Raw genomic sequence first — 9,551 nt, forward strand, 5'->3', positions numbered from 1 at the left:
GTGTATGCCTGTGTTCCTGTGTGTGCCAGTGTGCCCTGTGTGCCTGTGTGCCTGTGTGTGCCTGTGTGCCAGTGTGTCCTGTGTGCCTGTGTGCCCGTGTATGCCTGTGTTCCTGTGTGTGCCTGTGTGCCCTGTGTGCCAGTGTGTCCTGTGTTCCTGTGTGTGCCTGTGTGCCCTGTGTGCCAGGGTGTCCTGTGTTCCTGTGTGCCCGTGTGCCTGTGTGTGCCTGTGTTCCCTTGTGTGTGCCAGTGTGCCCTGTGTGCCCGTGTGCCTGTGTGCCAGTGTGCCTGTGTGCCTGTGTGCCCTGTGTGCCCTGTGTGCCTGTGTGTGCCTGTGTTCCTGTGTGTGCCTGTATTCCCTTGTGTGTGCCAGTGTGCCCTGTGTGCCCGTGTGCCCGTGTGCCTGTGTGTGCCCTGTGCGCCTGTGTTCCCCTGTGTGCCTGTGTGTGCCAGTGTGCCCGTGTGTGCCTGTGTGTTCCCCTGTGTGCCTGTGTGTGCCCTGTGTGCCAGTGTGCCCTGTGTGCTTGTGTGCCTGTGTGCCCGTGTGCCTGTGTGTGCCTGTGTGTGCCCTGTGCGCCTGTGTTCCCCTGTGTGCCTGTGTGTGCCCTGTGTGCTTGTGTGCCTGTGTGCCCTGTGTGCTTGTGTGCCTGTGTGCCTGTGCGCCTGTGTGTGCCTGTGTGTGCCCTGTGTGCCTGTGTTCCCCTGTGTGCCTGTGTGTGCCCTGTGTGCCAGTGTGCCCTGTGTGCCCGTGTGCCTGTGTGCCAGTGTGCCCGTGTGCCTGTGTTCCCGTGTGTTCCCATGTGTTCCCGTGTGTGTCCTGTGTGCCTGTGTTTCCATGTGTTCCCGTGTGTGCCCATGTGTGCCGTGTGCCTGTGTTTCCATGTGCTTCTGTGTGTTCCCTTGTGTGCCCATGTGTGCCGTGTGCCTGTGTTCCCGTGTGTTTCCGTGTGTGCCCATGTGTTCCCGTGGGTGCCCTGTGTGCCCGTGGGTGCCCATGTGCCATGCGTGAAGAAGCTTGAAGATCCATCTTCCGGGAGCATAGAGAAGCTGATGTGCAGAGAAGGGACAGGAATGACTCAGGGTGGAAGCGCTTTGGTGACGTCACATGGGGCAGGCGCTCTGAAGCCCAGTGGGTGGCTACAGGTAGATCACCAAGACCAGGTGGTGAGTGTCTCTGTAAAGACCATGAGTAGGACTAAGTGGCACAGCCTGTCATCCCAGTTTTGGGAGTCAGAAGTGGAAGGACTGATATCTGAGGCTGGCAAAAAGCAAAAGAACTGAAGTGGAAAAGCACTTTGCTCTGCAAGTATGAGGCCCCGAGTTCAACCCCCAGTCCAGCCAAGACTCAATAACAATGAGTGAATGTCTGCGAACGTTGAGAGCTCTGTGGCTGCAGCGGTCCGTCCCCGCACCAGCACTGCATGAAGAAATACAGCTTTGTGTACGGACCCTGAACTCTGGGTCTTTCTGAATGCAACACCAGTCTTAGACAGCCAGACCCTGAGACAGAAGGAGGCTGTGTGTGTGGTTTCTGGTGTTCAACCCGCTCGGAGGGGCCCCGTCATTCCATGCGCTGCTGGGTCCCTGGGTCTGGCAAGAACTACCATGAAGCATGTGCTCAAGAGACAGAGATCAGCCGGGCGCCAGTGGCTCCCGCCTGTCATCCAGCTACTCAGGAGGCTGAGATCTGAGGATCAGGGTTCAAAGCCAGCCCAGGCAGGAAAGGGCGTGAGACTCTGATCTCCAATAAACCACCAGAAAACCAGAAGTAGAGCTGTGGCTCAAATGGCAGAGCGCTTTCCTTGAGCTGAAGAGCTGAAGGACAGCGCCCAGGTCCAGAGTTCAAGCCCCATGACCGGGATGGAGATCAAGTGGCCGGGTCTCTTGTTTGGGTCCCTGTCTCACACCCGACTCTGCTCCAGACCCGATGTCCCCTCAGTCTTCACCCCTCGCACAGGAAGGAGCTGGTCCTGTCCCCTGGGACATGCCACCAATCCCTAGCAAGACCTTCCAATGCAGCTGGCTTCCTTGGCCACCACGTCCCACTGGCAACTTCCCGGGGAGGCTCATTCCAGCCGCACCAGGGTCTCATACCTGGAAGACCGTTGGCGAAGAGTCCTTGTCTTCTGGAACTTTCAGGGAGTGATCCTTAATGTCTGGGAACCAACTTGACAGAAAGACCATAGGACACAGGGTCAGGGTCAGGAAACAGGAAGCAGGAGACAGTGCTATCTCTAGTGCTCCGGGGTTTTCTTGGGGGGAGGCGGGTTGTTGTGCCGGTGCTGAGGCTGGAATTTGGGGCCTGTGCACTATCGCTTAGTTCTCTCACTCAAAGCTGGCACTTTGCCACTTGAGCCACATCTCCACTTTTGACTATTTGGTGTCTATTTGGATATAAGAATCACAAGGACTTTCTTTTTTTTTTTTTTTTTTGGGTCCAGTCGTGGGGCCTGAACTCTGGGCCTGGGCGCTGTCCCTCAGCTCTTCAGCTCAAGGCTAGCGCTCTACCACTTGAGCCACAGCGCCGCTTCCGGCCTTTTTCTTTTTGCTTATGTGGTGCTGAGGAATGGAACCCAGGGCCTCAGACTTGCAAGGCAAGCGCTCTACCAATGAGCCACTTTCCCAGCCCTCACAAGGACTTTCTTACCCTGGCTGGCTAGATACTGCTGTCCTCAGATCTCAGCCTCTTAAGTAGCCCAGATTACAGGTGTGAGCCACCGGAACCCAACTGATTTTTTTTTTTAATGTTGCCATTATCCTAAATATCCCAATACTGAAGAAACTATGACATGAGCTATGGCTCCCTACAGACCATTCATTCTGAGAGTATCACAGATACAGAGGTGGACTATAGGGCGCAGGGAACTGTACATGGTTCACTGATTGTAGGACAGAAGATACAAAGCTGACATTACAGATGCACGACACAGTTTGCTTCCTCTGGGGGCTGAGTTTTCAGGTAGATCCTCACCCCTTCCCATGTTTGCCTTCCATTGCTGGAATCAAGCTGGTATCTTATTGAGCGCTGAGCTTGTGAATGTATTGACTTCTGGTCACTAAAGGTCCTAAAGGAGAAACAAAACAAACAGGACAAAGGGATTCCATGGGGCGAGAGCAGAGCTGAGCGTTTGTACAGCAGCGTCTTTCTTGGCCACAGAGCACACAGGTCTGCGTGGGCCTCAACCAGATCTTCACCTTTCACACTCATTCCTTCCTGACTTCAGATCATCATCCCTGGGGCCTGGAGTCCTTGGGGAAGCAAAGCCAACCCGTGACCTTTATGCCAACTCCAGGGCTAGAGGTTACCAGCACCCACCCCTTTGTGCCTGAAGCGGAAGATGTCTGGTCACAACTTACTTAAAAACAGGTGCCTCTGAGACCCAGAAACCTGTGCGCCGAGGAGACACTGCACGTGTTAAGTTTTAAAACCAGATCCGAACTCAGGGTTTCCTGCCGGAGCTAGCTTTGAACCATGATCCTCAGAGCTTAGCCTCTTGAGTAGCCAGGACTACAGGTGTGAGCCACCAGCACCCAGCTTGTCTTGCAGGTAGAGATCTTGGGAAGCCCAGCTTGGTTGTGGCCAGGCCCTGCCCTCAGGTGTGGAGAGCGAGGCAAAGCAGTGCTGGGCTCTCCGCTCTCCGGCAGCACCAGCACTAGCAGCAGGGTGACCGCCAGGCCGCCCCTCGGGCAGAGACCTCCCCCACCCCCCAGCAGTCACTGCTGCCATCCCAGATGCAAAGCCCACTGCAGCTCCACCCGGGCTGCGGGATGAGGCGCTTCTTGAGGGTGGACACCAGGAAGGGGGCACTGTGGTGACACCAGCCTGTGCACATCTGCACACACAAGCTGGGCCCTGACCTGCGTGACCTCTGATCGGTGTGACAGAGGCTATGAACACACGGGCACACACGCCTGTGCACAAATACATCACAACACACATGCAAGTTGATCTACACATGTGTGGAGCGCACACTGGTACAGCATCACATTTGTTCACATGTGTGGGCATCTGCACACATCTATACATGCATCTAGTGTAGTTCTGAAAGGGAGTTCTGGGCCTTAGAGGTCTTAGGTAGGTACAAGCTCTAGATATGTATATACATACATATTTTTTTCAAAAAAGCCCAAAGTGGTGCTGTGGCTCAAGTGGTAGAGCACCAGCCTTCAGCACAGAGTATCAGGGACAGTGTCCAGGCCTTGAGTTCAAGCTCCAAGACAAATAAGTAAATAAATAAATGTACACATAAACATATATAAATTTACATATAATTATATATAAATATATAATGTGTGTGTGTTTGAACTCAGGGCCTGGGCATTGGCCCTGAGCCTCTGTGCTCAAGGCTAACGCTCTCTCTCAAGCCACAGCACCACTTTTGGCTTTTTTTTGGGGGGGGGTCCAGTCATGGGGCCTGAACTCTGGGCCTGGGCGCTGTCCCTCAGCTCTTCAGCTCAATGCTAGCGCTCTACTACTTGAGCCACAGTACCACTTCTGGCTTTTTTCTTTTTGCTTATGTGGTGCTGAGGAATCGAACCCAGGGCCTCAGGCATGCAAGGCAAGCACTCTACCATTGAGCCGCCTTCCCAGCCCCACTTTTGGCTTTTTTGAGTACTTTATTAGAGGTAAGAGTCTCATGGGAACTTTGCTGCCCAGGCTGGCTTCGAACAGCAACCGTCAGATCTCAGCCTCCTGAGCAGCTAAGATTACAGGCATGAGCCATGGATGCTTGGCTACAAGCTGTATTTTTCACCCTTTTGATCCTTTGGGATAAGGAAGGAAGGAGGGAAGGAAGGAAGGAAGGAAGGAAGGAAGGAAGGAAGGAAGGAAGGAAGGAAGGAAGGAGGGAAGGAAGGAAGGAAGAAAGAAAGGATCCAAGTAGATTTTTCCAAGATCAAAGTTTAAAGCCAGCATGAGTAGGAAAGTTCTCAAGATTCATCTCCAATTACACACACACACACACACACAGAGCCAGAAACAGAGTTATGACCCAAGTGATAGAGTACCAGCACGTATGCTCTGAGTTCAGGAGCCAATACTGGCTCAGATAGACAGACCTAGGGTGTCAGGTGGAGGGCGGCTGAGGGGAGACGTGGTCCCTCTGCCTGCAGCTGGGCTCTGCCCTATTCCAGAAACATACAAGGTTGCCAGCTCCTGGGCCAGCTCGCGCCTTCTCATGCTCCATGTGTTTGTGCCTCTGCGTATGCACACATGTGCGTATGACTGCATTTGTGTACAGATGTATATAGGGGTATGTGTACATGGGTGTGCATGGGTGAGGAGTGCGTTATGTGTGTGTTCTCACCTTTGTGGAGAGACAACACCAGAGCCTCCCTTTTCCTCTTCAAGTCCTGGAGCTTTCCAAGGGAGTTCTACCCCCCTCCTCCCTCCCCCCACCTTGTCCACAGCACATTGAAGGTAACGCCGGCTGGTGGGGGGGGCTCAACGAACAACACATGTCTGTGTGGATAAGGAAACAGAGGCCAGCATTCCAGAAGTCTTGGCCTGGGCAGGCAGGGCCTATTGCTCTTCATTCATCTAGTTCATCTGTGCATCTATCTATTTCAGTAATTTTATGTTCATTTTTGTTCAGAATCATAGAAACCTTCTTTACAAAAGTTCAGATTTGTGACGTTTTTGTGTGACATGCAGATGGTAATTATTCACTGAAAGAATTTGACAAGTTCATGGCATCCTGGGCCATGGTTACCGGGCCCGAGGCCTGCTTAGAGAATATCTACAGCCCTTCCACGCCCAGAGCTGTATTTTTTCTCATTTACCTAACATTTCTGAAACTTAATAGACTTTTTAAAAGTTTTTTTTGTGTGTGTTTTGTGTCAATCTTGGGGCTTGAACTCTAGGCCTGAGAGTTGTCCCTCAGCTCTTCAGCTCAAGGTGAGCGCTCTACCACTTGAGCCACAGTGCTACTTCCAGTTTTCTGGTGGTTTATTAGAGATAAGAGTCTCACGGACTTTCCTGCCCAAGCTGGCTTTGAACTGAGATCCTCAGATCTCGGCCTCCTGAGTAGCTAGGAATAGATGTGAGCCACCGGCGCCCGACTTGCCAAATTTGTATTTATAATGAAAGGAAGTGGGTTTTTTTAAATTTTGGAACAAAATGACACAGAGTGGGTGGCTCCCATTTGGACAGCTTCAAGCTGGTCTACCACACTTTCCCCTGCTTCATCATTGTTACATTGAAAAAAACCTTCAGATTTAAAAAAAAAAAAGAAGAAGAAGAAGGAAAAAAAGATGGAATTCTGGGAAATTTTTCTCCAAAATTACATTATTTTCATTTTATCACATTAATTTTTTTGACAACCTGGGCATTTCTGTTATTGATATGTGTTCTTAAATAAGCTCAGGTAGAATGTTCAATTTTAAATAAGATCAATTTATTTCTGCTATTCAGGTTATAGGAGGAAAAATTCAATGTTATTTTCCTAATGTCTGTTACCTGTGGTGAGTGGCCTTGGTCTCCTATCAAGACCTGTGGGTGGCAGGAAGTCACCCTCCTAAGCAGGCTTCTGCCACCTGAAGCACGCATGCCAGCGCTGTGCTCCAGCTGCCGGCTTTGCTCTCCAAATAAAGGCTACCTAAAATCTCTCATTCCAATTATGTCCAGATGCGGTTCATTTTTTCCAATATACAGAACACTGGAAATTCATCAACCTTTATTATTCCTCCTTTAGCTTTCTAATTATATTGTCTAATAAAACTAAACAGTCAGTGTTATTTGCATATTATATGAAGAAGTGTCACACAACAAACTCATAGCAGTCAATTAACATAAAAGCTAATTATATATCTCATCAGCTTACAAGAGTTCCTGGATCCACACTTCTGTTGTGGCCCCCAGCAAGGAGCTTTGACTTTGCACTTCTAAATATTGACTTTTAGCTAATATCAGCAGCGGTTCCATTTTTATGGATGAAAAGTTAGTGATTAAACTAGATGCAATATTTGCTGTCATGCAATTAAAATTTCCACATTAGCTAACCCTCTAGAAAGAAAAATCTTTGCAACAATGTGAAATTAATTATCAGCCACTCCGCAGGTTAAGTTCTGGTTTCATATCTGAAGGAAACTTCAAAACAATGATAAAGATGAATGAAATGCACCGGCGGTCGTGAGCCTAAAATGACAGACAGACACAGGACCACGACAGTTCCACATCAAATTGTGCACTGTAACATAATTGTATTCCGAGCGGTGACAGCTATCAAGCAAGAAATTTACTACAAGATTAACAGAGACACAGTAATGAAAACACATGGCAAGCATCCTGTAATTGACTGTTAGTAAAGTGTCCTGGTGATCTGTAATAAACTCCACAGCTGCCATACTCGGGAGAAACGAAAGCCAGAACTTTCCTCTACTTTTTTTCCTGCCATTTTGAAGTTGAGATATGGGATCCTCCACCCCACCCCTCACCCCTCACCTCTCTTCTGTTGCTGGCTGAACCAGTGCATGGTCAAAAGCAGTGCAGACACTTCTGCATGCACCGCGTTGCTTACGATTTAAAGCTGCAGATGGTGTTCAAAATTGGGAGAAGTTGGGATTTGCTTTGATCCAGGTACGGCAAGATAGCAGTGGGATGGCCAGGGTCTTTTCTCCAGTTCTAACTGGTAAGAGATGAGTCTGGGTGTAGCAGCCATGGTAGATAAGGACTTGGGCCTGTGAATCCCCCCCCCCTCCTCACCGGGCTGGCGGGCTCTGGCGGCCCTTTCCATTCGTATTGTAATGAGGTTGGTGACTCGGAGAGCAGCCACGGAGGCCGGGGAACAGGCTTCTGGAAGACTACAATGGGACGGGTTTTATGGATGAGCCCCATTCAAAACTGTCCTGGTATAGAAAGAAAGACTCGGTTTTATCCCACTTGTCCACATACTTCCTGCACACTCAGAAGGGAGGCCCTCCAATGTGGGCAGGGCGCGATTCTTCTCCCAACAGTCTTTAAATTCACGGAAGGCAGTTCTGTTCAGGGAACTATCTTTAAACTTGGATCATGTGCATGTCCAATGTACTCCAGGGTGGTGATCGACATTTTAAAACCTAGTTTGGGGTGTGTGTGTGTGTGTGTGTGTGTGTGTGTAGAACCTGCTGTTTTAGGATTTTAAGATGGAAGTGTGTGTGAGCGATGAGAGGCTGTGTGCTGCTTGGGTGAGCTCCCCCTCCATCTCCGCAGACACGGTGCGGCCTGGTCTCCTCCAGCATCTGCGAGCAGCTACTTCCTGTCTTAAAAAACCCAAAGGGCAATTGTAACTCCTTTGTACAACTATTTAATAATAATATTTTTAATTCAAAGCTAGCTACATGTTGTTTAAAAAAAAAAAACAACCCAGGCCACCTTCACAAACTTAGAAAATTGTAGAAATTCGCATGTTGTTCCCTTTCTAGAATGTATTTTTTGATCAAATGAGACATTATACCCCATATTCAAACCCACAGTTACGCAGCGGGCAGTTTTCACACAGTGCTACCCAGGAAGTAAACAAATAGCTCTCACAGCAGGCTGTGAGGCCTTTCACACACGCCAGGACTTTGTTCAGAACTTATTCACAGGCTCAGTACAGTACTTCACCAAACGCTGGGTGTAAGCAGGCAGGTCAGAGATCCTACCAGGGGGGCCCTCCCCCCAGTCCCCCAAACTCAGGGCAGGTTTACTTTTCCAGTGGAGGAAAGGGAGGAGAACGGGAAGGAGAGAGTTAATTTCTTGATTTATGTCAAGTAATCAAGATTATTATTTTGTTAAATGAAAGAGTCCCCCATTTTATGTCAAGGGGATGTACAGAGGGGAACGGGTCCCCTTTCTAGTATAACCCTGCTCTGTCCACGTCTAGAAACTACTATGGATATACCTTATGTGTATTAGATAAGAGAATACCTTAAAACCCAAGCGTGACAGGAAGGGGATGCTCGCTCTGCGTCACCGTCACCTCGGGTTTACCTCTCCAGTCCATGCCTTTTCCCGGGACTAGCTCCTGCGGATCCTGGATTCTCTCCTTCTAACAGCCGGTGCGGTTTCTTCCCGCAGAGGCTTGAGAGGAGGCGGGGCCTTGGGTTAGCGCCCGGGCATTTCCGGGCATTTCTGACCGCACGCGTAGCCACGTGCAGCCCGCGGGATCTACCGCGGAGGGGAGGGGGGGCGCGACCGCCAACCTGAGGGCCCCCCCCGCGCCCTCTCTCCTCTCCCCCTGCTCGGCCAGGCCACGCTGGGTGAGGTGTTGGCAGAGGGCAGGCGCGTGGAGGGCGGGCTCGTGGGCAGGGAGGGCGCGTGGGGAGGGAAGGAGGGCGGGCTCGTGGACAGGGAGGGCGCATGGAGAGCGCGCGCGAGGGAGGGTGCGTGGGGAGTGCGCGTGCATGGAGAGGGCAGGCACGTGGAGGGAGGGTTCGTGGGCAGGGAGGGTGCGTGGGGAGGGATGACGGGCTCGTGAATAGGGCGGGCACGTGGAGGGAGGGTGCGTGGGGAGGGAGAGCGGGCGCGTGGAGAGCGGGCACGTGGGGAGGGAGGGCGCGTGGAGGGCGGGCGCGTCGAGTGAGGGAGGGAGG

The sequence above is a fragment of the Dipodomys ordii genome, unplaced genomic scaffold (assembly GCF_000151885.1).
Source record: "Dipodomys ordii isolate 6190 unplaced genomic scaffold, Dord_2.0 Scaffold101, whole genome shotgun sequence".
Taxonomy (NCBI): domain Eukaryota; kingdom Metazoa; phylum Chordata; class Mammalia; order Rodentia; family Heteromyidae; genus Dipodomys; species Dipodomys ordii.